Raw genomic sequence first — 6,556 nt, 5'->3', positions numbered from 1 at the left:
ACCACAAATGGTCCCCGGCGTGTAACGTGGCGCGAATGACGCGATTAACGCGTGCTGGTGTGAACACGGCATCAGATTTCATAATCAAAGAGAACATTGTATTGTTTCTATTAAATTTGTGAGATTTTTCTTGTAAATTCACCACTTTAATCTCTGATCTGATCTAAATCTTGTGCTTTTTTTCTAATACATTTATGACTTATATCTAAGTTTTTTCGCAAAATATTACCCCCCTCCCCCAATCTGTAACGTTTCATTTTCTTTACCTTTGCGATGGCCGCAGAGAACACACTTGTAAGCTGAAAGCCGATGTATGTTTGTAGAGAGATTCTACTCCATGTTGACATAGTTAAAAAAAAACAACACCTCAGCACATTCAAACATGCACATCCTGCTGCCTAAACCGAGATGATTAACACCAGCGGCTGACAGCTTTCATGTAAACAACGTTCTCATCTCTCGCACAAAAACACTGTTTGCCCTTTTGGCGGGGAGCGTGGCCTCGATAACGAGAGCTATTTACACTGCGCTCAAAACTTCCTACTTTATCTGTTGCGGTTTCCAAAGGGGCTCTTGAGCTCTCGCAGTGTTTGTTGAGATGAGAAATGGCAGAGAGGCTTCCTTCGAGGTCCGCGCTGGCTGTTGTCTCAATTTGTCAATCTTGACATCTTTATACACTACCCCAAGCCCCACACGTCAAATGTTGCTTGAGAAGTTACTTCCTCTGTTTGACCGTCATAAATTTTGTACCTTTTAGAGGGGGGGAACAAGTAGAGCATAAAGGACAGGGACACCCCCCTGCTTGTTTGAGGGCTTTAATTTATGTCTGTTTCCATGGTAACTATCTCCTTGGTCTTTGCGAAAGCAGTCACCTGACAGCGGTCCATTAGTTACTGTATCTTCTGCCTGTTGAGGAAATGTGTATCAGTGCATACAGGCCGCTAGTCTAAACAGGCCATCCGTCAGATTGTCATTTTGCCACCTCTAAGTGATGGCTTCAAGTTTCCTCAGGCAGAGGCTGAGTGCCGGTGAAGAATGGCTTCTCTTTAAACAGGGGGAGACCCTGCGGTAAGTGATGACGAGTCTGTTTAGTCTCCAAACAGCATGGAGTCAGAAAGCTAGGGGTCAGGGTCTGCACAGGGGAACTATGGGATGTTAAAAGTTTAGGGAACGATGGTGGTCATGGTGAGGCTGGTCTCGTCCAGCGTTCGAGGCTATACCTACGAAAAATAAAGCGTTGTAATTTGTAGGTTTACCACGAAATACACTTCTGTATGTTATCCACGTAATCAAGAAATGTGCAAAAAGTAATTTCACTTGTACAAATGGATGCATGAATGTGCAGGTATGACAAATAATTGTGGATCATGGTGCACGTTTCTGGATTTTCTTCTGTGGGTTACGAATATATTTAAATCTGTTTAACCTGTGATGCTAGTTATGTAATGTTTTTACCATGTAAAGCGCCTTTGATTAACCTTTAAAAGGCTATAATGATAATGATTATGTTTATTAAATATTGAAGTCCAATAAAAACTTCCACACGTTGCTCAATTCTACGGCTCAGTTTTAAAAAGCAGTTTATATTCTATTTTCCTTTGCAATCTAAATACTACATCGTATTTGATCAAATCTTGAGTAAATCTCTTTGAATAGCGTTAAATCTCTTACACTGTTGAATTCCATGGTTGTTCTCCAATCACAGTGCGGAGGTCAAAGGGCTGCTGTTCCACACGTTGAGCCCCCGCTGTACCTACTGAAGGCATTTGTGTACACTTGCTTGCGTAGATGGAGTAATGACTGCTCATTGCTTCATTAGGGGAACAACAAGCCAGACGGAGGCTGTTTGTTTGAACCGGCGGTAATTAACATTGTGCTGACTCATTAACCAGACAAGAGGCGATCTCTTCGCTCCCAACTTCCAGCGAGGCTCCAATCAGCGAAATGAGTTCAGCCCGCTTGGCCCACTGCAGCTGCTCGTTGCACTGCTCCATCTCCTCCTGAACATATACTCCATCAACTTGGGACGTCAGCTCGGTGAAAAATCACAGGTCACACTCTGTTGTGGTTAATAAATCCAATGTTTATGGGACAGTAAGGCATGTCATTATTATAGTTAACTGTAATACTCCTATGCGGTTTAAGGTTACAGCCTGAAGATGTTATCAAGCAATGTGAGGGGTTGACCACATCGAGGCCCCAGCGGTGTGCGCCTGTAGAGCGGGGCTGCGTTTCCCACGATCCAATGCGGACAGTAGCCTGCATGAAACTATGACGACCACAAGATATGAAGCAAGCAGTGCAACTCTGCGCCTGGTGCTGAAAAGTGGAGAACAATTTAACTTAAATGCTTGTTAAAAAACGCGAGAAAGACACGGCGCACCATACCGTAGGAAAACGTGTTTTTTGCTCCATGTAATCAGCCCTAAAAAGAGATTATTTTTCCTCTCACTGCATGTCTGTAGAACAGGTCCTACAGAGGCTGGGCAAGCCTTCCCATCATTCAAACAGTGGAACAGTTTGGCAAGTGGGCCGGTGTGCGGAAGAAAAGGAAATCTTTTTTTATTTTTTACTTTATTGAGAATAATTTAATACATGACGATTTCTAGAAGGAACATTGATTTTACATATACAGAGATTCAAAACATGTAGGCCTATTGAAATAAAATCAACCAGATTTTTAATAATTATCATAAATTACAAATGTAGCACACACTTCATTCAGACTCAACAGAAACAAAATCAAACTTGGTTATTAATCTTTCCACTTCCAACAATCACTAACTCTAGTTTGGCCAAATTAAAGAGTCAGATGTGTAAATATGGGGGCTCTACCGCTGTCTCTCCTTGCCGTTGCCAGCCTCAGTGCTATTAATACCTCGCTGAACGAGTCTGCCTTATAGATCTAATATGAGTGAAGACTCAGCAACTGAATTCGCCTCGAATTTCTTCAGAAACAGACATTGGCAGACTGCTGAGGTAAGAATTTACTCGCATATTTTTCTTGTTTTCAAATCAGGGGCCAGGAAAAGGATTGTGGGTGTTTTAAGGGGAGCACGCACGCATGAATCCTTGCAAGTCCTCTGAACAAAGAACTCCGTCCTCAAATCGAAGGATCCTCGACATTGGACCAGTCCTTCGGCTGGAATTCTATTAAGTAGCGTCCTTGAAATTCTGCCATTGAAGGTTCCTTCCTTGACTCTAAGAAAAAATAAATGATATACCTATCAACCTATTATCTAACGGTAGAATACAGAAGGAAGCACTACACCATGGGTTTGGTAAAGGATAAAGAGTTGGGGCTCTTCGGTAGCTCATCTGGTAGCACGGGCTCCCCATTGCCCCAATGGGTCCTATACTGTATGTAGGAGTCCTTACTCCATCGGCCTGCTCAACTTTGCTGAAAATTGTAAGCTGAAAACAACTCAACAAATATTAAGCTCCTATGCAAATAAAAAGGAAGGAAGCGGTGACACAAAACACCACCTGCTCCATCACAACATCTATTCACAACCCTGCCTCCTAGAAATTAAGTTTCTATAACACTGAATTGGAACCACAAATGCTTTTTTTTTCTGTGGTTTGTGTGGCTGAATTTTGTGGGAGATGAGCGCTCTGTCCTGTGGGGATCTTTGTCGTCAATTTAGGTGCCTCTCTCTGACCGGCTGGAGTTGGGGTTTCGGCCGGGGGGGTGTTTCTGCTGCTGACGGGTTCATCCATCACCTCCTGCCTTTTACAATTGCTGGTGTTTCCGGCAGTCGGGGGAAAGGATCATCGTTGTGTCTTCGGCCCCCAGACTTGTTTGCTCTGTGTGATATTAATATTTCTTATATTTTGTAGTATCTGTCAAACATTAGATAGATTATTTTGTTTGTTGTTTTGGCTTTGACTCACCCTGAGTTAAATTGTTTCAGTTTATTGTTAGTGAAATGTGTTGGAGTAATAAATCATTTTTCCCCAACTGCAATTCAGACATTGGTAAATGAACTGTACTTTTCTAGTCAAATTGCTTTAACACTACATCTCATCATTCACACTGGGGCAAAGTGCCACATACCATCAGGACCAACTAATCCCAAATGAATCACTCACACCCATTCATACACCACTGGCATGGCCTACGGCAGCAATTTGGGGTTAAGTGCCTTGCCCAAGGACACATCGACATGGACTAGCGGAGCCGGGGAGCGAACCTCCGATCCTCTGATTGAAGGACGACCCTGCTCTACCACTGAGCCACAGTCGCCCTGGTGGTATGTTGTGCTACTGACAGCCTGGACGTAACATAAATTGGGGGCTCGTACGTCCTTTGTTTTTCATGCTAGCGGTACTTGTCATTGGCCGCTGAGTTGTTTCTGTCTTGTTTTTGGGTGGCAGTTTGTCTGTGTGGGGTACTGTGTGAAATTTGAAATGAATGACTTCACAACAAGTCCCACCCTTGAAATGTTGGACGGATACACAAAAGCTGATTTGCTTTTGATTGCCAATTTCTTCGATATCTTTGTCCTATTAAATGCACACAAGGCAGAGATCAAATGTATGCTGTCGGAGATCAGGTCGTAACCTCCAGGTGTGAAAAGTGAAGCCATTGCAGAAGTGCCTTAAACCTGCATTCATAGTAATGGCCATCAGGGGGCGACTCCTCTGGTTGCAAAAAGGTCTCCAATTGTATAAGTCTATGAGGAAATGACCCTCAGTAAACAGTGAGAGCATGAGTTAAATCTTCCACAATACAGCATTCTGTTCATTTAGTAAATGATGGTCCATTTAGAATCAAATAGACCATATGCTTCAGGGCGGGGCTACCTTGTGATTGACAGGTCGCTACCATGACGTCCTGTCTGGGAGTTGTCTGTGTTTTCATCTTAGAACTTTAACCCCTTCACAGTGTGTTTTCGGTCCATGAAAGTTCATTTTAGTTGCCTTAAAATGTCTAAGTCAACTTTCCATTGTACTTTGCTCCACCCTCTTGTGTCACTTCTGGTTGCAAAAAAAAAAAGATAGTGATAGACAAAAACCAAGGAGGTGACGGCCAAAAAGAAAGATGGCGACGACAAAAAAAAAAATGGCGACGAACAAAAAAACAAGTTGGCGAACGGGACTACTAAACGAAGGCCTAGGACTGGTCCCATCCCTGAGGGTTTTCATGTGGAAGTAGGATGCAGTCGGCTTCCACTGCCCCTCACGCCCCTCATCAGCCAGTTGGACGTGGTCGCGGAGGCCTCCACTGAGAACCAGTAAATGTCCTCAACCATTGTACCACTGGCATCAGTTCAGCATGGAGGAGATCAGACAATACATCTCTCTACGAGGACAGATGCTGTCCAGCGAGCTTCGCCTCACGCGGCATATCTGGAACCAGCCGCTGCCATAAAACAGCTGCCTTCTGGTTTGTGACTCCAGCGCTGCCGTGTGGTTCGGTGGGAGGGCACCAAGTTTGAAAAGCGTGTACAAGCACTCATGTGGCCCACACTGCAAACAAATACCCATACAACATCAATTAGTGCTCCATGAATAGGAGTTAAAGAGCAGCTGTGAGTGAAAGAGCACAGCCACACTTCAGAATAATGGCTGCGGCAACAAACAGCAGCCTGTTAGTCACCCTGTCTCCGCTGCTATTGACCAAAAAAACTAAACAAAAAACAGAAAGAAAACCATTGTTACATAATTGCTAGTATGAGAGTATTGTATTCTCTAATAATAATTAATAAGTGAGATGTTTCCTAAACGGATGAAATGTGAATGGTAGACATATTCTTTTTTGTTTGTTTTATTCTTCAAAACATATACACAGCTGATGTCTTGTTTACTTCACTCATGTAAGAAGTAAAACGTATCAGCTGTGATCGGTTGAGAATTATATAATCTACAAACCTAAATAATGTAGAATTGATATGGTCTTTGTGTTATATAATTGAATAAAATCAGATACTAAATATCTACACTGAGGGAAGGGGAAACGTCTCATCCATCATATTAAGCTAATAAAACGCTCTTGGAAATAACTGGATTACACGCAGTGTAGTTTTGCGCTCTCACTTTTAATATTGGTGGAGACCGGTGGAGCTCTGTCACAATGTAAGATAATAGCAGACAGTGATTTGTGTCGTGGTATCGGTTCTTATGCCACAGCAGCTTACCAAAGTAAAATATATATATATATATATATATATAAGACATTACGCTTAAAGAATAATGCCAATGTGTCTTGATTGGCTCCATTTATCTTTAAGGTTTTAAACACAGCAATGAAACAAACACTACGATACAGTAATGTTAGTAAATAAAGTAAATACGAGTAGTGGAGACAGATCGAGTAAATGAATGATGATTCTGTGTGCGTGTGTGTATGTGTATGTGTGTGTACGCACACACTTGGACCCAGTCGAAAAAAACGTGTGGAAACGCCTCTGAGCCTCGATCAATAATTAGTAAGGTCCAGAAATTATAATACACAACAACAACAACAACAACAACAAGGTCAAATCACATGACCAAAAAAAGCTATACGTAGAGAAATACAAGCAAAAAAATGTTGACTTTTAGAAATGACATG

Source organism: Anarhichas minor, unplaced genomic scaffold (genome assembly GCF_050575085.1).
Source record: "Anarhichas minor isolate MPS153535 unplaced genomic scaffold, ASM5057508v1 ptg000025l, whole genome shotgun sequence".
Classification (NCBI taxonomy): Eukaryota; Metazoa; Chordata; class Actinopteri; order Perciformes; family Anarhichadidae; genus Anarhichas; species Anarhichas minor.
Note: the sequence above shows the minus strand (reverse complement) of the source record.